General features: G+C 44.2%; 1 protein-coding gene across 5 annotated transcripts in view; it reads left to right on the top strand.

Annotated features, from left to right (window-relative positions):
• Positions 1 to 26569, top strand: part of METTL18 (methyltransferase 18, RPL3 N3(tau)-histidine) — a 379064-nt gene that overhangs the window by 47462 nt on the left and 305033 nt on the right. The gene's annotated exons all lie outside the window — the stretch shown is intronic.

Raw genomic sequence — 26569 nt, 5'->3', positions numbered from 1 at the left:
GTGCACTGTAGGTGCGCATGCGCAGACCCTCTGAATGCTCGCACACAGCTGCTGTGTTCATGCCTGAATAAGGCCCATAATGAGTAAATACACCATAAATTGATACACACAGGATTGGAAAGTGATAGGCGCAAAACACCATAAAAAATGTCATTACATCTGATATGGATAAATCAAAACAAGGGAATCCCCTTGCAATCCTTCACTGGAGTGTTTGCAGATGTCCTGTTATGACGCCCTCCAACGTGTAGTCTCTTATCTCAAAAAAGAAAACAAATCATTGGGCAGACCAATTTGGACAAAAGGGACAGCGAATTTATTTACACAGAACACTCACAATGTTTTAAAAAATTGTGGGCATATATCCACAACACAACAGGGTGGGCGTCAAGGGGTGCTGGCAGCTGGAATCGAATTACCCTCCCAAAAGGAACACTGGAGATTCCGGACTTCTGCAGCGTATCGGAAGGAAAAGGTCATCCAAGGAAGACAGCTCCACCTCTCCACACCAGGTACCACTAGCTTGACGCGTTTCGGATGATATGGTCCTTCATCAGAAGCATAGTGGTGAGTACTTAGAGTAGGGTATTTATACCCCCTGACGTTAGGCATAATTGTCCAAAACAAGCAGGTCTCACTCCCGCCAAAACGAGGCGCTTTCTGCCGCGACCGGAAGTCCTCGTCATCGGCCGCGACCGGAAGTCATCACTCCCGGCAGAGGAAGTCTCTATGCGTTCCAACGGAGAAAAACAGGAAGTGGTTTGTGCGGTTCACCTCCGCAATTTCGGCTGAATCGACACTTAATTTCTTTTCCTCCAGTTGAGTCAGCGATTAAAACAAAGTCCATACAAGGTCCATATATAAAATGAAAACATTAAAGAAACAACAATTACAAAACTTTTAAAATGGATAGGGGAATAAATCATCTGGCAGTTATAAAATCATAATAGCACCAAATAATTCTAAATTCCATAGCAGCAACAAATTCAAAAGCAGCAGGAGAATGTAATTTAAAAAATATTTACATTTTTTTTTTTTTTTTTAATTTAAAAAAATATTTTCATTTCCTTCAAAGAATTTTATCATAAAAACCACTTTAATTCGAAATCGCCATTAAGTCCTCCTGGGGTCAGAGTTTTCAAAGTGTGGATCCACTTCATTTCAGCCTTTGCCAGTCTCACATCATCATCTTTATTTTTCCAAGATGGCAAAATGGCTTGTAATCCCCAGAAGGACTTAATGGCACCTGGGTTGGAATTATGAACTTTCTTAAAATGTGCTGATACTGTGTGGGTTTCAAGTCCTTTTTTTATGTTGTAAGTATGCTCAGCTAGACGGACTTTAAGATTCCTACCAGTTTTGCCAATGTAAACTAACCCACATTTACATTCCAAACCGTACACGACATTTTTCGTGTTGCACGTGAGGAATTCTTTTATTGGATAGGTAACATTTTTCACACAGGAATCCCTGATTTTGCTGGGTCCCTTAACCAATCTATACATAGTGCATAAACCACATCTATGGAAACCTAGAGTTCTTGTGCTGGATCTTTTGGTTTCATCTAAACTGCTTCTAACAAGTTTATCCTTGAGACTGGGGGCACGTCTATACACAAAAACAGGCTTATCAGGTAATTTGTTCCCTATAATTGGATCCTGTTTCAGGATCTTCCAATTATTTTTAAAAATGGTCTCTATTTCCTTGTGTTGAGAGTTAAAATTGCTAATAAAAGACCAACAGATATTATCCTTCTTACGATCTTTCATAGAATTCACTAGCAAACTTTGTCTCTCTATACCTAGTGCATTTTCAATTTGTTCTTTTTGATAGCCTTTTTCTAAAAAGCGTTGGCCCATTTCTTTCATCTGTTCTTTGCAAGTATCTTCCTCGGTACAGTTCCGTCTCACCCTCAAAAACTTGCTGTACGGAATCCCGTCAAGCCAGTTCTTATGATGGAGACTATGTCTATCTATGTATCTATGAATGGAATAAAATACTGGAGCAGTGCTCATTCAAACTAATGGAGCTTATTATAAGGGAAAGGAAGTCTAACATGGAGACTATTAATGGTGAAATCTCCAAAATCCAACTGCTAGTTACCCCATGCAGGGATTTGGAGGATTTCAAGGAAGCAGAGATTGAAATCTTACGTAAATTAAATAAGGAGACAAGGGATTTGAAAGAAAAAAAGGTAAAGAAATTTTTTGTAGCTAAGGATGGAGATGAGGCCTTGAGCTCTGAGGGTGGAGGCTCCTCCACTTCTACATTCAGGCCGAAATCAACGTTCTATCCTACACATTGTAGAGGGAGCTTTATTGAATCCTTCGGCAAACTTGTGAATGAGGAGGTAGAGAGTGTATTACAGAAAAAAATTAGGAGGTGTAATCTTACTTATAAGGAACGCCTTGCCCTAAAGTTACTGAAAGATGATAAAGACTTGATCATCAAACCGGCGGATAAGGGTAAAGGGGTGGTCCTTATGGATAAATGTGAGTATATGGCAGAGATTGATAGACAGTTAATGAGTGGTAACACTTACAAAAAATTAAAGAGTGACCCTACGAATAGAATTAAGAATGACCTAATAGCTCTCACTAGGGAAGCTATGGAAAGTGGGGTCCTCACTCAATCGGAATTAGAATTTATTAATATCCCCTATCCCTCTGTTCCAACAATATACGTGCTGCCAAAAATCCATAAGGACCCCTCCACCAGCCGGGCAGACCGATTGTGTCTGGGGTAAATAGCATTACCTCAAATCTGTCAGCAGTTGTAGATTTGTATCTTCAACCCCTAGTAAAAGAGACAAGAGCTTATTTAAAAGATACTGGGGATGTGTTAATAATGCTGAGTAACTTAGAGTGGAAAGAAGACTACCTGATGACTAGTGGGGACGTCTCCACACTATATACAATTATTGACATTGATTTTGGGTTACAGGCTGTTTCCTTCTTTTTAGATAGGTCCACTTTGTCCCCCGAAGTAAAGATATTTGTACTGAAGAAAAGTATTAAATTTATTTTAACAAATAATTACTTTTTTTATAATGGGATTTATTATTTACAGACGGTAGGCACGGCGATGGGCACCAGATTCACACCCAGCTATGCCAATCTTTTCATGGCATTCTGGGAGGAGAGTGCAGTGTGGCGTGATGGCGAGTTGGGTGCGGGTCTGGTGACCTGGAGTCGTTATATAGACGACTTTTTTTGGTCTGGAATGGAACACAACATGATCTGTCTGCTTTTTGTGATAGTTTGAACCGTAACTGTTTAAATATTAATATTACTTTTAAAAGCAGTAATTTTGAACTTTCCTTTTTGGATCTGTGTATCTATGTGAAGGAAGGATGCCTTCATACAAAAATCTTTAGAAAGGACACTGACTCCAATGGGTACATAGATAGACAAAGTCTCCATCATAAGAACTGGCTTGACGGGATTCCGTACAGCCAGTTTTTGAGGGTGAGACGGAACTGTTCCGAGGAAGATACTTGCAAAGAACAGATGAAAGAAATGGGCCAACGCTTTTTAGAAAAGGCTATCAAAAAGAACAAATTGAAGGGGCTAAAGAAAAAGCACTAGGTATAGAGAGACAAAGTTTGCTAGTGAATTCTATGAAAGATCGTAAGAAGGATAATATCTGTTGGTCTTTTATTAGCAATTTTAACTCTCAACACAAGGAAATAGAGACCATTTTTAAAAATAATTGGAAGATCCTGGAACAGGATCCAATTATAGGGAACAAATTACCAGATAAGCCTGTTTTTGTGTATAGACGTGCCCCCAGTCTCAAGGATAAACTTGTTAGAAGCAGTTTAGATGAAACCAAAAGATCCAGCACAAGAACTCTAGGTTTCCATAGATGTGGTTTATGCACTATGTGTAGATTGGTTAAGGGACCCAGCAAAATCAGGGATTTCTGTGTGAACACGAAAAATGTCGTGTACGGTTTGGAATGTAAATGTGGGTTAGTTTACATTGGCAAAACCGGTAGGAATCTTAAAGTCCGTCTAGCTGAGCATACTTACAACATAAAAAAAGGACTTGAAACCCACACAGTATCAGCACATTTTAAGAAAGTTCATAATTCCAACCCAGGTGCCATTAAGTCCTTCTGGGGATTACAAGCCATTTTGCCATCTTGGAAAAATAAAGATGATGATGTGAGACTGGCAAAGGCTGAAATGAAGTGGATCCACACTTTGAAAACTCTGACCCCAGGAGGACTTAATGGCGATTTCGAATTAAAGTGGTTTTTATGATAAAATTCTTTGAAGGAAATGAAAATATTTTTTTACATTTAAAAAAAAAAAAAAATTTAAATATTTTTTAAATTTACATTCTCCTGCTGCTTTTGAATTTGTTGCTGCTATGGAATTTAGAATTATTTGGTGCTATTATGATTTTATAACTGCCAGATGATTATTGCCCTATCCATTTTAAAAGTTTTGTAATTGTTTCTTTAATGTTTTCATTTTATATATGGACCTTGTATGGACTTTGTTTTAATCGCTGACTCAACTGGAGGAAAAGAAATTAAGTGTCGATTCAGCCGAAATTGCGGAGGTGAACCGCACAAACCACTTCCTGTTTTTCTCCGTTGGAACGCATAGAGACTTCCGCTGCCGGGAGTGACGACTTCCGGTCGCTGGCGATGACGAGGACTTCCGGTCGCGGCAGAAAGCGCCGCGTTTTGGCGGGAGTGAGACCTGCTTGTTTTGGACAATTATGCCTAATGTCAGGGGGTATAAATACCCTACTCTAAGTACTCACCACTATGCTTCTGATGAAGGACCTTAGCGTCCGAAACTCGTCAAGCTAGTGGTACCTGGTGTGGAGAGGTGGAGCTGTCTTCCTTGGATGACCTTTTCCTTCCGATACGCTGCAGAAGTTCGGAATCTCCAGTGTTCCTTTTGGGAGGGTAATTCGATTCCAGCTGCCAGCACCCCTTGACACCCACCCTGTTGTGTTGTGGATATATGCCTATATTTTTTAAAAACATTTTGAGTGTTCTGTGTAAATAAATTCGCTGTCCCTTTTGTCCAAATTGGTCTGCCTAATGATTTGTTTTCTTTTTTGAGATAAGAGACTACACGTTGGAGGGCGTCATAAGAGGACATCTGCAAACACTCCAGTGAAGGATTGCAAGGGGATTCCCTTGTTTTGATTTATCCATATCAGATGTAAGGACATTTTTTATGGTGTTTTGCGCCTATCACTTTCCAATCCTGTGTGTATCAATTTCTGTGGAATTTTTGTGAAGGTTCCAGTGTTAGTGGTTGGCTGTATATACATCATTGGCAGCGCATATGTTTATTCCTTTTTTTGTTTAAATACACCATAAGTCAGAGTTTCCCAAACACGGCCCTCAAGGCACCTCAACGGTCCTGGTTTTAAATGTATCCATGCTTGGCCACAGGTGACTTAATTAGCGCTTTAGTCAATTTGATTTAACCATCTGTGCTGAGCCATGGATATACCTAAAATCTGGACTGATGGGGTGCCTTGAGGACCACGTTTGGGAAACTCTGCCATAAGGAATTTGTCCTGCTCCAGTAGATAATAGTCAGTCATTACATTTAGATATGTTCAAAAATAAAGAAAAACAAATCTCTTTACAGAGATAAATATGTAGAATGCAGTCAAGATGCCGGAGGTCGGAATACCGACGCCGGCTTCTTGAAACTGAACGGAATGCTGACACTGGCATTCCGACATGGATAACAATGCCAGTGCCAGGATTCTGAAGACGCACTGCAAGTCTCTACTGGTAAGCCATTGGGGGGGGGGAAGTTATGGTTAGGCTGCACCCCGGGAAGGTTAGGGTTAGGCTGCGGGGAGGAGGGCTAGGCCCCCCAGGGAAAGTTAAGGTTAGGCTGTGGGCCAGGGAGGATCAGGTTTAGGCTGCACTGGGGAAGGTTAGGGTTAGGCTGTGGGCGGAAGGAGGGTTAGGGTCAGGCTTCAATAAAGGTTAGTTAGGGGTGAGAGGGATCTGGGTTAACATGCCTTTTTACCTGCTGTCGGCATGTTGATCTCCGGGATGCCGCTGTTGGGATTTTAACAGCCGGCATCCCGGGTGCCGGGATCCCAAATATGCTAGTAAGCAAATGGCTTCCAAAATTCCCAGAGAGGGACAGCTTAAAATACATAGTGGGATACTGACTAAGGTATATTGTAAAGGCAGATGTATTGTTTATCAATAAAATAATAGACCGAAAGCTAAGTAGGATATCTGCCTTGTGGAGGGGATATTAGGAAAAGTCATGTGAGGATCAAGAACCGTCATATTAGTACACAGACAGGTACCAGAGAGGGGGAGAAATGGGAAAAGAGATACTGGGAAGAGGTGGCCCTAGGAGCTTGAGACCTAAATTCCATGCTTGGGAAGACAGCTCATGGCATGAGGAGATTGTATAGTTACAGTAAGAGGAGAATTACAGTATTGTGAGAATCTTTACCTGTCAAGCCAATGAAACCAGGTATTTTGGAAGACAGTTGAAGGAATGGTAATATCTCCAGTGAATATGGATAACTGCCTTCATAACATTGTGTAGATGCTTTTCTAGGGAATTCTGATTACATGAGATGGGTAGTGTTTTGGTGGGAAAACTCAAAACATTGGATGAGTTGGTACATCCTCCCAAGGATCTCCGTGGAAAGCTGCATTTCATTCTCACTGAGTGGTCTTCATTTTGAACATTCCTATTGTTCATCATATATATATGTTTTTATTTTCTCTATCGTCCTAGTGGATGCTGGGGTTCCTGAAAGGACCATGGGGGATAGCGGCTCCGCAGGAGACAGGGCACAAAAAGTAAAGCTTTAGGATCAGGTGGTGTGCACTGGCTCCTCCCCCTATGACCCTCCTCCAAGCCTCAGTTAGATTTTTGTGCCCGGCCGAGAAGGGTGCAATCTAGGTGGCTCTCCTAAAGAGCTGCTTAGAAAAGTTTAGCTTAGGTTTTTTATTTTACAGTGAGTCCTGCTGGCAACAGGATCACTGCAACGAGGGACTTAGGGGAGAAGAAGTGAACTCACCTGCGTGCAGGATGGATTGGCTTCTTTGGCTACTGGACATTAGCTCCAGAGGGACGATCACAGGTACAGCCTGGATGGTCACCGGAGCCTCGCCGCCGGCCCCCTTGCAGATGCTGAAACAAGAAGAAGGTCCAGAATCGGCGGCATGAAGACTCCTCAGTCTTCTTAAGGTAGCGCACAGCACTGCAGCTGTGCGCCATTTCCTCTCAGCACACTTCACACGGCAGTCACTGAGGGTGCAGGGCGCTGGGAGGGGGGCGCCCTGGGAGGCAATGAAAACCTATTTTTGGCTAAAAATACCTCACATATAGCCTCCGGGGGCTATATGGAGATATTTAACCCCTGCCAGAATCCGTTAAGAGCGGGAGACGAGGCCGCCGAAAAAGGGGCGGGGCCTATCTCCTCAGCACACAGCGCCATTTTCCCTCACAGAAAGGCTGGAGGGAAGGCTCCCAGGCTCTCCCCTGCACTGCACTACAGAAACAGGGTTAAAACAGAGAGGGGGGGCACTAATTTGGCGTTAAAAATATATAAAAAAGATGCTATAAGGGAAAACACTTATATAAGGTTGTCCCTATATAATTATAGCGTTTTTGGTGTGTGCTGGCAAACTCTCCCTCTGTCTCTCCAAAGGGCTAGTAGGTCCTGTCCTCTATCAGGGCATTCCCTGTGTGTGTGCTGTGTGTCGGTACGTGTGTGTCGACATGTATGAGGACGATGTTGGTGAGGAGGCGGAGCAATTGCCTGTAATGGTGATGTCACTCTCTAGGGAGTCGACACCGGAATGGATGGCTTATTTAGGGAATTACGTGATAATGTCAACACGCGGCAAGGTCGGTTGACGACATGAGAGGGCCAACAAACAATTAGTACCGGTCCAGACGTCTCAAAAACACCGTCAGGGGTTTTTAAAACGCCCGTTTACTTTAGTCGGTCGACACAGACACAGACAGGGACACTGAATCCAGTGTCGACGGTGAATAAACAAACGTATTCCTTATTAGGGCCACACGTTAAGGGCAATGAAGGAGGTGTTACATATTTCTGATACTACAAGTACCACAAAAGAGGGTATTATGTGGGATGTGAAAAAACTACCGTAGTTTTTCCTGAATCAGATAAATTAAATGAAGTGTGTGATGATGCGTGGGTTCCCCCCGATAGAAAATATGGGCGGTATACCCTTTCCCGCCAGAAGTTAGGGCGCGTTGGGAAACACCCCTTAGGGTGGATAAGGCGCTCACACGCTGATCAGAACAAGTGGCGGTACCGTCTATAGATAGGGCCGTCCTCAAGGAGCCAGCTGACAGGAGGCTGGAAAATATCATAAAAAGTATATACACACATACTGGTGTTATACTGCGACCAGCGATCGCCTCAGCCTGGATGTGCAGAGCTGGGGTGGCTTGGTCGGATTCCCTGACTAAAAATATTGATACCCTTGACAGGGACAGTATTTTATTGACTATAGAGCATTTAAAGGATGCATTTCTATATATGCGAGATGCACAGAGGGATATTTGCACTCTGGCATCAAGAGTAAGTGCGATGTCCATATCTGCCAGAAGATGTTTATGGACACGACAGTGGTCAGGTAATGCAGATTCCAAACTGCACAAAGGTGTATTGCCGTATAAAGGAAGAGGAGTTATTTGGGGTCGGTCCATCGGACCTGGTGGCCACGGCAACTGCTGGAAAATCCACCGTTTTTACCCTAAGTCACATCTCTGCAGAAAAAGACACCGTCTTTTCAGCTTCAGTCCTTTCGTCCCTATAAGAGTCATATCTGCCCAGGGATAGAGGAAAGGGAAGAAGACTGCAGCAGGCAGCCCATTCCCAGGAACAGAAGCGTTCCACCGCTTCTGACAAGCTCTCAGCATGACGCTGAGACCGTACAGGACCCCTGGATCCTACAAGTAGTATCCCAGGGGTACAGATTGGAATGTCGAGACGTTTCCCCTGCGCAGGCTCCTGAAGTCTGCTTTACCAAGGTCTCCCTCCGACAAGGAGGCAGTATGGGAAACAATTCACGAGCTGTATTCCCAGCAGGTGATAATTAAATTACCCCTCCTACAACAAGAAAAGGGGTATTATTCCACACTATATTGTGGTACTGAAGCCAGAAGGCTAGGTGAGACCTATTCTAAATCTAAAAAAATTTGAACACTTACAAAGGTTCAAATCAAGATGGAGTCACTCAGAGCAGTGATAACGAACCGGGAAGAAGGGGACTATATGGTGTCCCGAGACATCAGGGATGCTTACCTCCATGTCCCAAATTTGCCCTTATCACTAAGGGTACCTCAGGTTCGTGGTACAGAACTGTCACTATCAGTTTCAGACGCTGCCGTTTGGATTGTCCACGGCACCCCGGGTCTTTACCAAGGTAATGGCCGAAATGATGGTTCTTCTTCGAAGAAAAGGCGTCTTAATTATCCCTTACTTGGACGATCTCCTGATAAGGGCAAAGTCCAGGGAACAGTTGGAGGTCGGAGTAGCACTATCTCGGATACTGTTACAACAGCAGGGGTGGATTCTAAATATTCCAAAATCGCAGCTGATCCCGACAACAAGTCTCCTGTGCTTAGGGATGATTTTGGACACAGTCCAGAAAAAGGTTTTCTCCCGGAAGAGAAAGCCAGGGAGTTATCCGAGCTAGTCAGGAACCTCCTAAAATCAGTGCATCATTGCACAAGGGCCATGGTAAAAAAAATGGTGACTTCCTTCGAAGCAATTCCAGTCGGCAGATTTCATGCAAGAACTTTTCAGTGGGATCTGCTGGACAAATGGTCCGGATCGCATCTTCAGATGCATCAGCGGATAACCCTATATCCAAGGACAAGGGTGTCTCTCCTGTGGTGGTTACAGAGTGCTCATCTTCTAGAGGGCCGCAGATTCGGCATTCAGTTTTGGATGTTGGTGACCACGGAGGCCAGCCCGAGAGGCTGGGGAGCAGTCACACAAGGAAAAAATTTCCAGGGAGTGTGATCAAGTCTGGAGACTTTTCTCCACATAAATATAGCTAAGGGTAAATTTATAATGCTCTAAGCTTAGCAAGACCTCTGCTTCAAGGTCAGCCGGTATTGATCCAGTGGGATAAAACATCACGGCAGTCGCCCACGTAAATAGACAGGGCAGCACAAGAAGCAGGAGGGCAGTGGCAAAAACTGCAAGGACTTTTCGCTGGGCGGAAAATCATGTGATAGCACTGTCAGCAGTGTTTCATTCCGGGAATGGAAACTGGGAAGCAGACTTCCTCAGTAGGCACGACCTCCACCCGGCAGAGTGGGAACTTCATGGGGAAGTTTTCCACATGATTGTAAACCGTTGGGAATTACCAAAGGTGGACATGATGGCGTCCCGTCTGAACAAAAAACGGGACAGGTATTGCGCCAGGTTAAGAGACCCTCAGGCAATAGCTGTGGACGTTCTGGTAACACCGTGGGTGTACCAGTCGGTGTATGTGTTCCATCCTCTGCTTTTCATACCTAAGGTACTGAGAATTATAAGACGTAGAGGAGTAAGAACTATACTCATGGCTCCGGATTGGCCAAGAAGGACTTGGTACCCGGAACTTCAAGAGATGCTCACAGAGGACTTATGGCCTCTGCCGCTAAGAAGGGACTTGTTTCAGCAAGTACCATGTCTGTTCCAAGACTTACCGCAGCTGCGTTTGACGGCATGGCGGTGGAACGCCGGATCCTAAGGGAAAAGGCATTCAGGAAGAGGTCATTCCTACCCTGGTCAAAGCCAGAAAGGAGGTGACCGCACAACATTATCACCACATGTGGCGAAAATATGTTGCGTGGTGTGAGGCCAGGAAGGCCCCACGAAGAAATTTCAACTCGGTCGATTCCTGCATTTCCTGCAAACAGGAGTGTCTATGGGCCTCAAATTGGGGTCCATTAAGGTTCAAATTTCGTCCCTGTCGATTTTTCTTCCAGAAAGAATTGGCTTCAGTTCCTGAAGTCCAGAAGTTTGTCAAGGGAGTATTGCATATACAACCCCCTTTTGTGCCTCCAGTGGCACTGTGGGATCTCAACGTAGTTCTGGGATTCCTCAAAACACATTGGTTTAAAACCAGTCAAATCTGTGGATTTGAAGCATCTCACATGAAAAGTGAACATGCTCTTGGACCTGGCCTGGACCAGGCGAGTGTCAAATTGGTGGTTTTTTTTCTCAAAAAAGCCCATATCTGTTTGTCCATTCGGACAGGGCAGAGCTGCGGACTCGTCCCCAGTTCTCTCCCTAAGGTGGTGTCAGTGTTTCACCTGAACCAGCTTATTGTGGTGTCTTGCGCCTACTAGGGACTTGGAGGACTCCAAGTTGCTAGATGTGGTCAGGGCCCTGAAAATATGGGTTCCAGGACGGCTGGAGTCAGGAAAACTGACTTGCTGTTATCCTGTATGCACCCAACAAACTGGGTGCTCTTGCTTCTAAGCAGACTTTTGCTAGTTGGATGTGTAATACAATTCAGCTTGCACATTCTGTGGCAGGCCTGCCACAGCCAAAATATGTAAATGCCCATTCCACAAGGAAGGTGGGCTCATCTTGGGCGGCTGCCCGAGGGGTCTCGGCTTTACAACTTTGCCGAGCGGCTATTTAGTCAGGGGCAAACACGTTTGTAAAATCCTACAAATTTGATAACCTGGCTAAGGAGGACCTGGAGTTCTCTCATTCGGTGCTGCAGAGTCATCCGCACTCTCCCGCCCGTTTGGGAGCTTTGGTATAATCCCCATGGTCCTTTCAGGAACCCCAGCATCCACTAGGACGATAGAGAAAATAAGAATTTACTTACCGATAATTCTATTTCTCGGAGTCCGTAGTGGATGCTGGGCGCCCATCCCAAGTGCGGATTATCTGCAATACTTGTACATAGTTACAAAAATCGGGTTATTATTGTTGTGAGCCATCTTTCAGAGGCTCCGCTGTTATCATACTGTTAACTGGGTTCAGATCACAGGTTGTACAGTGTGATTGGTGTGGCTGGTATGAGTCTTACCCGGGATTCATAAATCCTTCCTTATTGTGTACGCTCGTCCGGGCACAGTATCCTAACTGAGGCTTGGAGGAGGGTCATAGGGGGAGGAGCCAGTGCACACCACCTGATCCTAAAGCTTTACTTTTTGTGCCCTGTCTCCTGCGGAGCCGCTATCCCCCATGGTCCTTTCAGGAACCCCAGCATCCACTACGGACTCCGAGAAATAGAATTATCGGTAAGTAAATTCTTATTATTTACTGTAAATGTAAGATTGCATATATACAATATTATGTAATACAGGTTGAGTATCCCATATCCAAATATTCCGAAATACGGAATATTCCAAAATACGGACTTTTTTGAGTGAGAGTGAGATAGTAAAAACTTTGTTTTTTGATGGCTCAATGTACACAAACTTTGTTTAATATACAAAGTTATTAAAAATATTGTATTAAATGACCTTCAGGCTGTGTCTATAAGGTGTTTATGAAACATAAATGAATTGTGTGAATGTACACACACTTTTTTTAATGCACAAAGTTATAAAAAATACTGTCTAAAATGACCTTCAGGCTGTGTGTATAAGGTGTATATGTAACATAAATGCATTCTGTGCTTAGATATAGGTCCCATCACCATGATATCTCATTATGGTATGCAATTATTCCAAAATACGGAAAAATCCCATATCCAAAATACCTCTGGTCCCAAGCATTTTGGATAAGGGAGACTCAACCTGTATGTATAATCTGCGTATTTATTTTTTTGTGTTTGTATATGTGTGGATAAGGTGTTGCATTGTTGATGTCAATCCGGCAAAGGATACGTGAATATCAGGTATGCCATCTATGTCCTCACCTTTATGGTTCACTTACTGCATTACCAGATCTGTGCCTATGGTGTTGTCAGTGCAAAAATAAACTAGGATTTTACAGTACGTTTGCTGGTAGAAAAATCTGCAGTGGAGCACTGTGCAAAAAATAGGATTTTGGTACTTACCAGGTAAATCCTTTTCTTTGAATCCATAGGGGGCACTGGAGTACTCTTGGGATATGGACAGTGCATTAGCAAGGATAGGCACATTTAAATATTTAAATATGTAACCCTCCCCCCACCTCCATACTCCGAAGTACCTCAGTGTTTTTTACTGAGCCGAATAGGAGGGGTTTAGTATGGTATGCTAGCGGCCGGGCTCCCGGCGACCAGCATACCGGCGCCGGGAGCCCGACCACCGGCATACCGACAGCATGATGAGCGCAAATGAGCCCCTTGCGGGCTCGCTGCGCTCGCCATTCTGTGGGCACAGTGGCACGCTTTTTATTCTCCCTCCAGGGGGGACGTGGACTCCCATGAGGGAGAAAATCTTTTGGTATGCCGGCTACCGGGATTCCGGCGCCGGTATACTGTGCGCCGGGATCCTGACAGTCGTCAACCTGAAGACCACCCGAATAGGAGCAACCGAGAGGATGAACAATGGAGAATACATATAACATTATAATATAATGGACAACAATAAAGTTGACACATCCAGACTAGGATAAACACTGTTTTCCAAGTTAGAAACTAAACCTCCACGTGTTATAAGGGTTCAAAATTTGAAGACTATACGAAATCTAAAACCAGATTGAAGTTTCATGGCGCTGTAGGCGGTATAAATGGAGGGTGGATACCTTGCAGGACGAGTAAACTGTTGGCCAAAAGCCAAATCTCTTTGAAAGTAAAGTGACAAGGCAGAGACCTGCACCCTTAGTGTAGATAAATGTAGTCCTCCATCTAACTTAAGGGCCCTACACATTTAACGATCTGCCGCCGAGCTGCTCCACGGCGGATACAGCCGACGGGCAATCCAGCAGCGGGGGGGCAGTGACGGGGGAGTGAAGTTTCTTCACTCCCCCCATCACCCGGCTCCATTGAAGTGCAGGCAAATATGGACGAGATCGTCCAAATTGGCCTGCATGCACAGCCGACGGGGCACCAGTGGTGAACGAGCGCAGGGCCGCGCATCGTTCATCGCTGGTGACGCCGCCCTCAAAGATATGAATGTTATCTCGTTCATTAATTAACGAGATTGTTCATATCTTTGAGGATTATCCGCCAGTGTGTAGGCCCTATAAGTCTGTAACAAAAGACGAGAAACATGAAAGAAGTCAGCAACTTCTGAACTTCACCCCATCCTATATAAGCTCACCAATTACTGATAATGAGCGACTGTAACCTTCCTAGCACATAACCTGGTTGGTATAACCGATATTGGAATGTCCTCTCGTCTTCAGAGTGCAGTGTCAACCGCGCCCCTGTCAAACTTCGCCGCGCTAAATTTATGTTGTATTAGGTCTGGACGTAGTGGCAGCGGCCACAGATGGGCTGCAGGTTAATCGCGGAGATCCGAAACCACGCTTTGTAAGGCCAATAAGTCACCACTAGCATGACCGTTGTGGATTCTCGTTTGATCTGTCTTATCCACCAAAGAAGCGGAGTAAAAGGTGAAACAGATACCCGAGGCTGTATGGCCACGCAATTGTGAGAGCATCCACTGCCACTGCCTTTGGATTTCTTGTTTTGACACCTATTGGGTGCTTAATGATGTTGACGAGAAGCCATTAGATCCAGCTGTGGGTAACTGCACCGCTGCACTAACATCTGTAACACCTCTGAATTTTTCGCCCATTCCTGTGGATGAAAATCCTGAAGGTTGAGATAAACTGCTATTGAGTAGTCATCCTCTGGAATGAACACTGCCGACAATATCACTTGGTGATGCTCGGCACAATTCCGGATTCAAACAACTTGTAGTATAGCCATGCAACGTCAAGTCCCTTTTTGTTTGGTTATTTATGCGACTGCCGTCGCGTTGCTGACTGAACCTGAACCACCTGAGACTGGAGCATGTGAACTTCCTGTCACCGTCTATTGTACCTTGACTTGAGTTCTAGGACATTTAATGTCAGTAACCTTTCCTGATGTGATGATAGACTGTGTAGGAGTGCTACTCTCCAACCTCTGAGCGCGGTGAGAGTGAGTATGTGGTGCCACGAGAATAGTGATACTCTAGCCCTTAGATGTAAGTGCACTATCTGATGAATGTCCGACCACTGTGCAAGAAGATTCAGTTGAAGAGAGCGTGAGTTCAACTTCCGAAATAGAGTGCTTCTAAAGACGCCCGTATGTTTTCTAACAGTCGCAAGCACAAGTGCACCGAGACTTCCTGTGGATCGAGCACAACCTGTACTAAAGAACTAATACTTTGTGCTTTTTGTTTCTTAGAAATGTAATTTCTTGACCCAAAACCCGGCTTGATTTGTAAGAGCTAACAATCCAATCATGCTGAACTAGCACAATGTACGTTAGTATTTGTTGAGACGGAGCTTTGATGAGAAGGTCGTCTAAGCACAGAACCATTATCACTACCAGGGATTGGAGAATGACTATTATCACAGACATCACCCGTGGTACTACCCGAGGTGCTGATGAGCGGCCAAACAGTAGTGCCTGAAAGTGATAATGGTTTTGTTGTACTGCAAACCTTTAAGTATGCCTGACTTGTCCAAAAAATGGAATGCGTAAGTACGCATCATTGAGATTCAGTGAAAGGATGATTTCTGTGGTTGTAAACTTGCAATCACTGACCGCAGGAATTCCATCTTAAATATGTAGTAATTCACGTACTGATTAAGCCTCTGTAGGTTCAATATGGTTATGACCGAGCCGTCCGGCAGTGGTACTACAAAAACATTGTAATAATAATAACAACCTTGAATCTACTAGAGACTGAATAGTGGTCTAAAGGACTGCCTTTGTGTCTTCTGACACAGGCATTTTGGATGTCGTCTTGAAAAGCCACCTCAAAGGTGGTAGACAATTGAATTCTATATTTTGAGCACTAAATTGTGGATCCACAGATCTGTGGCTTTCGGAAATCACATCAATTAAAGCATCTGAAGATTTGCTCCCACAAAAGAAGATGCGAGACAGGAGAAAAGTAACCAGGCCCCTGGCTTGGCAGCAGCCTTTGTGACCGAATTACAGTTAGTGGTTTATTGAAAACCACGTCCTCTACCATGCGTAGTGTGTGTAGGATAGTCTCGAAAGGACTGAAGTCTAAAGGATTTGAACGCTGATGTAGCGTGTTTCCTTTTAGGAACTGGTGTGGCAATGGCCGGAAATCAGACTTTCACGTTGTAGCCTGGAAAATTAATTTTCCTAATTTAGGAGTAACTAACCTATTGCCGTGTAAGACAACGTTTCTATTTCTAGTTTTGATGCTGCCTCCACCTGTGGAATGTAGGCAAAGTGTCTGTCAACCACAATGATTGATGCTGAAACCAGAGAACTAACCTGGCTGTCTATAGCAGCCATGCATAATACTCAGCAGACCAACCGATGCGATGAGCAAGAAGTAGACACTGTTCTAAGGCAAGACCCGGCTACTAACCACGTTGTCTATGCAATGAGAATGTCGTTAACCCAAACCCCCAACTACAGCATATACCTTGACTGTAGCATAGCCTGAATGTACGCTCTGATGGGTCATTAAGCATAGTTGCAGCTGGGACCGAATAGTTAACCTATTGGAAAGTTTTGACATAGAGGCATGCACTGTTGGTGTATTCTCCCACTCAATCGTCCTATACTCTGGTATAGAGAATGGCGTAATAAGATAGAATAAGAAACACACACACCCACACAGGTGCTCGCAGATTTTTCGCCAATAAACCTCTTATTTGAGTTAGGTTCCTTAGTCAGAACCTTGCTCTGGCCTGATGAGAATATGTCACTATGTGACGCTTGGCCTTGTAATAGATATACGGTCTGACATTGAATTGTCAGACTGCAACACAGCTGAAACTGTTAGCATGCGACCACTGATGGCTACTGTTATGAATTGAGCAAGACCTGGACTTTTTGTATGCAAAATCCTTGACATATCATGCGCTCACTCTAGCAGCTCAGACGGTGTTAATCTAGAGGTAGATGTAACCGCCTTACTACTTGCCCAAAGAAGATCAGGGTAGATGTCCGTATGCGGACTGGTTTTCACACTGTGCACGTGGATTTCATTGGGTAACACTCGCACAGCCATTGACTAAAGTGTGTATAAACTAGAATCTGACACACATTAACTCTGTTAACGAAGTGCTTTACAGAAATTCCTAACACCCCCCCTGCACCCTCCAGTGGCCGAGTGTTGTAGGCTACATGAAATTCCTGGAAAAAGAACCAGGAAGTTGCTGCTAAAATGGCCCCCAGCCATGTGCTATTATATAGAAGTTATATATTACCCATATAATTTTATGCAGTATGTTTATATACATTCCCTGTACTAGGGACAATACCTCCTTGTTCCCAATAAGCCCCCCCCCACCCCGGCTATTAGAACCTGCAAGGTGCCCCCCTTGGGAGCAATACCGGGAGTGGAAGTTACCGTGATGCGCAGGGAGAGGGTGTAGCTGTGTGGCAGGACCTACTGCGAGCTCCCCTCTAGCGCTATCAGCGGCTGGGAACTGGGTAGCGGTGGCGGCGGCCGGGCATACTCCGATCTCCATTGTGAGCTCCCTTTCAGCGCAATCAGCGGGCGGGAGCCAGGAGCTGGGGAGTGGCGGCCTGCAGCCCACGATTTCCCCCCCATGCAGCGGCGCTGCCTGTTGCATATAGAGCCGCCCTTCTCCAGAGCGCGTGCTGGCCCCCTGCTCCCTGCAGCAGCGGAGACACGCCGTGAGGGGCCAGGCCAGCACTGTAAGCATTGCCCATACTGAGAGCAGCAGCATCCTGTGCTGACCGCCTGCTCTGACGGAGCCTCGTGGGGTTTGGTGAGGGAGGGGGAACAGCAATTCTGCGGCCTCCGTTCTTTCAGTGCTGCGGCAGAGCTGAGCCGCTTACAGCTGCGGCTGGCTATTGGAGCAGTGAGGGCGCTGGCAGCCTTCCCTGGTGATCTGAATGGGAGCCCCTTGTCATATCTAATGTAGCCCGGCAGCAGTGTGAACTGACCGTCCGCTCTCTGCAGCGGCGGTAAGGGCACCAGGTGGGGAACAGGAAGGAGCGCATTCTGACAAACAATTAATAATACTCCCCCCACCCCCCCACCCCCAACCTCCAGTGCTGACCGCCGCCATAGACAGCTCAGATGTAACACACAGAGCGGCGGCAGCGTGAGCTGACCACTGCCCAGTACCTTCTGGAGTCCGGAGCACCGACAGGGCTTCTCTGTAAGCTCTGTCCTGCTTCCTCAGCCAAGGCTGGAATCAGCGTCTGCTGATGAAGGTCTATGGCGGGACTTCTTGCATAAGTGCCGACAAGCCTTTGCTGCCTGTAGCAGCCCTCACAGACCCAGACCCAAGTTTCTTAATAAGTTGGGAAGTGCTGTGGGTAAAAAGTAAAAGATAAAATGTAAAAATTAAAACATAAAAATTAGAAAACCTGGAACTTTAAAAAAACGAAAAAACAAAAAAAAACCTGAAATGTCTAATTTATGGCCTACATTAACCAAGAGAGAGAAGGGGACATAAGGCTGTTTTTATTACATCTTTTATGTATGTATAAAACTTTGTTCTGCACTGCTGATAGTGCACCTAGAAACAATACTTATCTGCCAAAGTGTAACTGTGTTGTGTTTTTGTTTTGGGTTTTGTGTGTGTGTGTGTGTGTGTGTGTGTGTGAATGCTTTCTGTAAATTCTTATCTATCCATTTGTATACAATGATTTCATAGCAGACTAAGCAAAGATTAATATTCAGCTGCCATGATGTGCATAACTTGTACCTACCTGTACAGTGGTCCAAAAGGTACATTGATGCTGATCGTCAACCCCCTCTGAGTGCTTACTGATCCCCCCCTCCCTGCTGATACTGATACTGTTACTACTATTAGTGGGCCTGTAGGTGATATTTGCTGTAGCTCCAGCCTCCGCGGCACAAAAGCAGATTGCCATGTTGTTCTTTTAAAGAGGAAGATAGTTGATGTTTATATTTAGTTGAACTTAATAAGTACAGTACTTTCATTTTGTATTTGCATCTCTATGTAACTGTATTTTGTGTGATAAATATGACTTCACACATTATGGGGTATATGCAATTTTTCGCCCGTTTTTTAATTCGACCGTCTAATTCCGGCAGGTGGGTGCCGGAATTCTACATATTCAATAAAAAATGGATTCGACAGTCCCGCTGTCGAAAAACGGCAGATTTGACGGATTTTGATTAGATTTTTAAAAATGTTAAAAAAAACGGTCAAAAAACCCGAAAAAAAATTGTATGGGGTCCCCCCTCCTAAGCATAACCAGCCTCGGGCTCTTTGAGCCGGTCCTGGTTGCCAAAACACGGGGGGAAAAATGACAGGGGATACCCCGTATTTTAACAACCAGCACCGGGCTCTGCGCCTGGTCCTGGTGCAAAAAATACGGGGGACAAAAAGATTAGGAGTCCCCCGTATTTTTTGGACCAGCACCGGGCTCCACTAGCTGGACAGATAATGCCACAGCCAGGGGTCACTTTTATACAGCGCCCTGCGGCCGTGGCATTAAATACCCAACTAGTCACCCCTGGCCGGGGTACCCTGGAGGAGTGGGGACCCTTCAATCAAGGGGTCCCCCCCCAGCCACCCAAGGGCCAGGGGTGAAGCCCAAGGCTGTCCCCCCCCATCCAAGGGCTGCGGATGGGGGGCTGATAGCCTTGAGTAAAATTAAAGAATATTGGTTTTTTTTTCAGAAGAACTACAAGTCCCAGCAAGCCTCCCCCGCAAGCTGGTACTTCGAGAACCACAAGTACCAGCATGCGGGAGAAAAACGGGCCCGCTGGTCCCTGTAGTTCTACTGGGAAAAAAATACCCAAATAAAAACAGGACACGCACACCGTGAGAGTAAAACTTTATTTCACACCTGCCGACACACACATACTTACCTATGTTGACACTCCGACACTGGTCACGCCCCCCTCGTCACTGAAGAATCCGGGGTACCTGTAAAAAAATTCTACTCACCTAAATCCAGTGTCCGGATCTTTTTTTAATAATCCTCGTACTTGGCAAAACAACAAAACGGCAAACCGAACCAAACGGACTGAAAGGGGTCCCATGTATACACATGGGACCCCTTTCCACGAATGCCGGGACCCCACGTGACTCCTGTCACAGAGGGTCCCTTCAGCCAATCAGCGAGCGCCACGTCGTGGCACTCTGCTGATTGGCTATGCGCGTCTGAGCTGTCAGACAGCGCATCGCAAAGCCTTACCATTATATTCAATGGTGGGAACCTTGCGGTCAGCGGTGAGGTCACTTCGCAGTCAGCGGCTGACCGCTAGTGACCTCACCGCTGACCGCAAAGTTCCCACCATTGAATATAATGGAGGAGCTTTGCGATGCGCTGTCTGCCAGCTCAGACGCACATAGGCAATCAGCAGAGTGCCAGGACGTGGCGCTCGCTGATTGCCTGAAGGGACCCTCTGTAACAGCAGTCACACAGGGGGTGTCTACATTCGGGGAAAGGGGTCCCATGTGTAAACATGGGACCCCTTTCAGTCCGCCTGGTCCGGGTGTTAGTTTTTTTTATTTTGACAAGTACGTGGATTATAAAAAAAGATCCGGACTCTGCTTTTTGGTGAGTATAATTTTTTTTGCAGGTACCCCGGATTCTTCACTGACGAGGGGGTCGTGGCCAGTGTCGGAGTGTCAACATAGGTAAGTATGTGTGTGTCGGCAGGTGTGAAATAAAGTTTTACTCTCGCGGTGTGCGTGTCCTGTTTTTATTTGGGTATTTTTTTTCCAGTAGAACTACAGGTACCAGCGGGCCCGTTTTTCTCCCGCATGCTGGTACTTGTGGTTCTCCAAGTACCAGCTTGCGGGGGAGGCTTGCTGGGATTTGTAGTACTACTGGAAAAAACAATATTCTTTCATTTTTCAAAAGGCTATCAGCCCCCCATCCGCAGCCCTTGGATGGGGGGGGATAGCCTCAGGCTTCACCCCTGGCCCTTGGGTGGCTCGAGAGGGGGGCCCCTTGATTGAAGGGGTCCCCACTCTTCCAGGGTACCCCGGCCAGGGGGGACTAGTTGGATATTTAATGCCACGGCCGCATTGCGCTGTATAAAAGTGACCCCCGGCTGTGGCATTATCTGTCCAGCTAGTGGAGCCCGGTGCTGGTACAAAAAATACGGGGGACCCCTACTCTTTTTGTCCCCCGTATTTTTTGCACCAGGACCAGGCGCAGAGCCCGGTGCTGGTTGTTAAAATACGGGGGATCCCCTGTCATTTTTTCCCCCGTATTTTGGCAACCAGGACCGGCTCAAAGAGCCCGAGGCTGGTTATGCTTAGGAGGGGGGACCCCACGCATTTTTTTTTCAGACTTTTACCATTCCATAAAAATAAAAAATAATAATAATATTTTTAAAAATATATAAATAATACTTGTGCCTCCAAAATAGACAAACCAAGTACCTAATCCCTTCTAATATAAATAGATATGCTATTACCAATAAAAAAAACACACACAAAAAAACATGTTTTTAAAAATTTTTATTAGATTCCGCCAGCAAAGTGTGGCGGATTGAAAATGACGAATTTACTGTCTAAAAGCACTGTTGTCGAATTTACAATCTTCAATTGAATATACTTTTGTCGAATTGCCGCATTTGTACCATTGCAGAAATGTCGAATTTGACAAATGTCGAATTTCAAAAAGTCGAATTTGGGAAGTCCGTTTTTTTGACGAAAAGTACTGAATTGCATTGTCGAATTTTTTGGGGGGGCAAAAATGCCCCGTTTTTCGACATTTTCGTGGGAATTCGACCGCAATTGCATATACCCCTAAGTGTTTGATACTTCTTTAGAGTACTATAATATGTGTCATTTGGGTACTGAAATTAAGCATTTACTACTGACACTGTCGAGCCACATCTGGTGTAAACCAGGTACATATGCTACCGATTTTCTCTTGGCAGGAAAGGACACAAAAGCCAGCTAGGCCTAAGGATATAGGAGTCCTGGTATTTTGGTGATTGGATTAGTAATGTACAGTAGCCATGTCACTAGGCAGAGCTGTAGGTTATTAGCTGTCAGTTAGAGTTGGGTAGCCTATCAGATTGCAGGGGTGTGGTTTAATCTTATAAATAGATGGTGTTCATTTTGGCTCTACCTCTTTTCAGTTGGATGCCCTGCCCTCCTGTCCAAAATTTTTCACTTTTTTCTTTTTATTTACTGTTTTTCACCTCAGACGAAGTGCAACTAGGAAGAAAGGCACTACAACCAGGGTCAGATTATGGTCCACATAGGCCTAGGGCTGAAAATGCCCAAGATCCTTTATGGAAAAGGGGAGGAGCTCTGACCGGTGAACTGTGGGTGTGGCCAGAGCCACGTGGGTGTGTACACCTCCTACACTATCAGCCTCACTTCCTCCCTAAATATGCAAAAATAGAAAAAGTCATACATTTGTGAGAAAGACCGAAATAAAATTTTAATACTTAGGATTTTTGTCTAACTGTGTAGCCAGCTATGCAGTTGGTCACCATTATGCTGCCATGATAATGGGCCTATTTTTATGCAGAAGCCTGGAGCTGGAGCTCCAGTCGCCCCATTGTTAATCTGGCCCTGGCTACAACTCAGCGGCCGCATGTGATGCAAGAGGTCTTTGTGGTGTGCTTACCCTTTGACTTATGGCGAGTTTGTCCTGCCTATGGGGGAGATGTATCCAAACTTGGAGAGAGATAAAGCACCAACCAATCGGCTCCTGTCAATTTTTCAACCTGTAAAATTACCATTAGAAGCTGATTAGTTAGTACTGTTTCTCTCTCCAAAGGTTTTGATACATTTTATACTACACAAAATGACAAGCAAGAGTGCACCTACTGTATATACCATAGCAAGATAGGCTGTAGCTTCAACTAACTCCTCCCATTATCTGGTGTAAAATGTCATGTTCTGCGAACCAAGTTTTTTCAGGAATCCTGATGCACTAGCACAAGTTGCGGTAAGTGTAATGTGGTCAAAGAAGATTTTGCATGTTTTGCAGTTCACAAATCAGGCCCATAGAACGCAAAACTACGGTAAATTGTACTATAAATATTGGTCTTAAATGGGAAGGGTGTCATAAATGATGGAATGCAGCACAGCCTACAGTATATTCGAATGTGTGTAAGATAAATGCTATTCTATGCCTTTCAACTTGTACAGTAAGCACTATCCACTGTCTGATACCATAAATCTATTTAACAGACAGTGAACCTGAAAACAATACTTCTACAATTGATTGACTGAAATGCAGATAAATGGTTCGGGTACGGTTGTAGAGCTTATGTTGTATAAATCATTCTTTTATGTGTTGTACATGGTTAACAGTACATTTTGTACTTTCTTCATCATTGTTTTGTTTGTTTATTTAAAAAAAACATCACTCATTCTATTACAATCACGCTCCTGGTGCCAATTTTATTCTTTATTTACATAAATACTGCTCATTGTTTGCAGTAACCCTCTACTTAGCCGTTTGGTATTGATAAATCTGCTTGATTGTGTATACAACTACTTATCATTTGCAGGTTTCTCCGTTATTGTAAGAATTAGCAAGTCAGCACTCCAAAAAAGGTTTAGTTAAAGAATTAAACACTAGTTCCGCTTATATATAAATGGCTTTTATTAAATATATTCAACCCACACATACATATTTAGTACTACAAGGCCTGGTGTTCTGCAGCGTAATATTGTTTAGTTTGGTTGCTCTTGGTAATAGACCAGGCATGTCCAAACTGCGGCCCTCCAGCTGTTGTGAAACTACATATCCCAGCATGCCATGATGCAGTTTTGCTGTCAGAGAATGCTAAAGCTGTGTCAGGGCATGCTGGGATGTGTAGTTTCTCAACATCTAGTGGGCCGCAGTTTGGACATGCCTGTAATAGACTCTCTTGCCTCCTCTCTTTCCTCACCTTCCCTGCAGATGTTTTTTCCTTTTAAGGAGAATATTTTCTGCCTTTACATGAAACGTACATGCCAGTGTATGTTGGGGAAGGGTTATGGTTAGGCTTTAGGCGGAGGGTTAGCGTTGGGCTGCAGGCCGAGGGTTAGGTTTAGGTTGTGGGGAGGGAGGGTTAGGATTAGGGTTCTTACCAGTCAGGATGCTGAGGTCGGTTTTCTGTTGGGATTCATTAGCTGAAGAAACCAAGCATAACCATTGGTGGATATGTTACAGAGAGAGGAGAGACAGATTTGGGTATCATTTGAGGGGATACGGTCATTAAGTCGACAAGACTTAGGTCGACAGTCATTAGGTTGACCACTATTGGTCGACATGGTCACAAGGTCGCCATGTACTAGGTCGACATGAGTTTTTCACATTTCTGTAAATTTTTTTAACTTTTTCATACTTTACGATCCACGTGGACTACGATTGAGAATAGTAACCTGTGCCGAGAGCAGCGGTAGCGGTGCGAGGCACCTTGCCCGAAGTTTGCGAGTTATGCAAGGGGACACGGTGCACTAATTGGGGTTCCCCGTCACTGTACGAAGAAAACAACACCCAAAATAGTTTAAAAAAAAAAACCTCATGTTGACCTTTTTTCATGTCGACCTAGTGACCATGTTGACCTAATGCATGTCGACCTAATGACTGTTGACCTTTGTCTTGTCGACCTAATGACCCATACCCCAATAGAGCTAGGAGTAAGGCTGGGTACACACTAGAGCGATGTTGGGATGATGTGCCATAGCGGAACAACAAATTGTCTACATCGCATAGTGTGTACCCACTATTGCATGCTCCCTGCAACACGGCCAACCAGAAGATTTTGCCTGCGACCCAGTGCAGCGTAATGAGGGACGGAACGATCTCCGTTCCTCACTACATCATCTAATGTGTACGGGCGATCTAGTCATAGTCTGGGCTGAAGGGAATTCAGCCATATTGCTCGTCGCTCTAGTGCAGAGCTTCTCAAACTCGGTCCTCGGGGGCCCACACAGTGTACGTTTTGCAGGTCTCCTCACAGAATCGCAAGTGAAATAATTAGCTCCACCTGTGGACCTTTTAAAATGTGTCAGTGAGTAATTAATACACCTGTGCACCTGCTGGGTTACCTGCAAAACATGCACTGTGTGTGCCCCCGAGGACCGAGTTTGAGAACCTCTGCTCTAGTGTGTTGCAAAACCATGTCTTGCTGTGGGGGGAGAGAATTTAAAATGTGCGGACTGATTTCAAATTGGGAAGTGGCACATCCTATACTAAACTTAAATTGCAGTGTAAAAATAAAGCTGCTATAAATTGGTGTTCTTTATACAACAGCAGACAGTAGTTTTCCTAAAGACACAAAAGAGAGTGCATACACTGTTATCTAAATATAAATGAATATATACTGTACTTGGATAAAAAGAGAGAAGCCAGCTATTAGCAGACTAATTCAGGGTTTTCTGTTGGTTCTCCCAGAAAATGTGTGACTGTCTGTCCTTTTATTGAGACTTCTCAATCATTCATTTATTACTTACCAAATCCTCTGGAGACTACCTTTGTTCCTAAAGGAGACTACTACTTTATTATATTTACTAATAATCTGAACTCATGCTACTGTAACATGTTTTACTCCAGCGTGTATTATATTGTAATAGGATTAAATCCCTTGAGTAATCATTTGTGCTGCATCAGATCATTGGAGTATATTTATTATGTTTGTCTGTAGTTCTGAGCAATGGAGGGCAATAATATTAAAAGTGTTTTGCATTTAATTAGTGCTTTGAAATATATATATTTGCCCTATTAAATCCTGCGGCCAACAAGCTTCTAAATAAATAAAAAAAAATGGTTATATACTGCTCATTCCTATTGCTTTCAGACTTCTACAAATCAATTGAATCTGTTTATTGTATCAAACTCTTTATGTTCTTCTGTTTTTTAGGTGCATCTGATTGGATAATGCAAAACATATCTTTCAATCATTTATTTTCTTATTATCTTCGTAATCATGAATTAATGCTAATTTATTCACCAAGACGTTTTGGTTTGATTTGTACTTACAGTACCAACCCTATGTAAGGAATTGGTTCAAATAATTTGTTTCCTTTAATGTGATTGGTCAGTGTTCTATTTATAGGATGTAATAAGACAAATTGGTCTTAAAATATGTTATTCATATGACATCTTTTAAGACCAATTGGCATATTGTTATACCCTGTGTTTGTCACACATTGCTTGTTCTTGTGCATCAACCTTTTGACTACATCCCATTCTTGTAATCAGGGACTACAGTAGAACTGACACCATTACAAGAACAGATTACTTATGGGCCGCAGTTTGTGCATATTGCCAATAGTGTGATGTTTTTTGGTCTACTGAGGAAATATATAGTTAGTTGTTAGGGGATTCACTGCCTGAAATTAAACTGCAATTCATAGTGTGAAATTAAAACTCTGCTCACATTTGCGCTGCTGCTGAATATGCAGCGAATCAGAGATTGGAGACGGTTTAGCATGATTCGCATGATGCAACCTGTGAAGAATATTAAGGATGGTACAGAACAAGGTTTAAAAGTAAATGTTATTGGAGGAGCTATGTTAGTTAATGCAGATTATTGTTTATATACTATTTCTTC

The sequence above is a fragment of the Pseudophryne corroboree genome, chromosome 7 (genome assembly GCF_028390025.1).
Source record: "Pseudophryne corroboree isolate aPseCor3 chromosome 7, aPseCor3.hap2, whole genome shotgun sequence".
NCBI lineage: Eukaryota > Metazoa > Chordata > Amphibia > Anura > Myobatrachidae > Pseudophryne > Pseudophryne corroboree.
Note: the sequence above shows the minus strand (reverse complement) of the source record. Positions and strands in the feature narration are given on the sequence as shown.